Below are 953 nucleotides of genomic sequence, written 5' to 3' on the forward strand. Positions count from 1 at the left end.
TAACCCCTGGGCCCCACCAAAAACGGAAACAGGAAGCACCCGGCCCCCGCCCAGAGAGGACAATGCGGCCGGTATGATCAGACCAACTACGACAACGACATTTTGAGGTTTGGGGACCGTCGGTTTCAAGGAGCACGAAACGTCTTAGCAGCGAACGAACGAACGACTAACATTCGCATCTTATCGTGCGGTGAACAGATCGAGACCACCCTTCCGAACCATTCCGGACAACCACCCCACCGGTACTTTATCATCCGATCCGAATCCGTTAATGGCTTTGCCTGGCTGGCTGGCTGGCTGGCTGGAAAAGAAGCGGCCGGCGTGCATTGAGGCCGTACCATAAGCCAGCGGCACTGCACGTCAACCGTCTTCAAAAGCGGCTCCTTTGGACCGGTTGCTTTGATCCGGCCCTGGATTCAGCATCCATCCAATCTGCGCCGAATAGACATTGAGCGAAGGAGGCGGCGCAATCTCTTTCACCAGCGATCGAGACGAACGAAAGTAGGCGAAGAAAAAAAGGAGGAGCAGAATGCAAATTAAAAGCATACTTAGCAATATGAAACATTCCGCTGATGATGCGCATAATGCCGTCGCGTTGACAAGGGTGGTGAGAAGAGTGGGAGAGCACCGGTGAACCGCATGCCAGGTCCCCCGGTCCCGTAATTAATATTCCATTTGTAGAACCGGAGACCGGCGAAGGCGGGCGATTTTTCCATCCTCGCTTAATTGTTGCCGCATTCCCCCCCTCCCCGCCTCCCTCGCAAAACGCTTGCAGTTGCTTGCAAAGCTTACTGGGAGCATTTTTCGGGGTCAATGCTGATGACAATTTGATGGACATTTTATGAATTAGTAAACGCGATGTGACGCAGGTGGTGCTGGTTGTTGCTGTGACGTTGCTGAACGACCACGACCTTTCTCGCAGAAAGCCGTAAGGACCCATCCGAGATCCATCA

The sequence above is a fragment of the Anopheles aquasalis genome, chromosome 2, assembly GCF_943734665.1.
Source record: "Anopheles aquasalis chromosome 2, idAnoAquaMG_Q_19, whole genome shotgun sequence".
NCBI classification, from domain to species: domain Eukaryota; kingdom Metazoa; phylum Arthropoda; class Insecta; order Diptera; family Culicidae; genus Anopheles; species Anopheles aquasalis.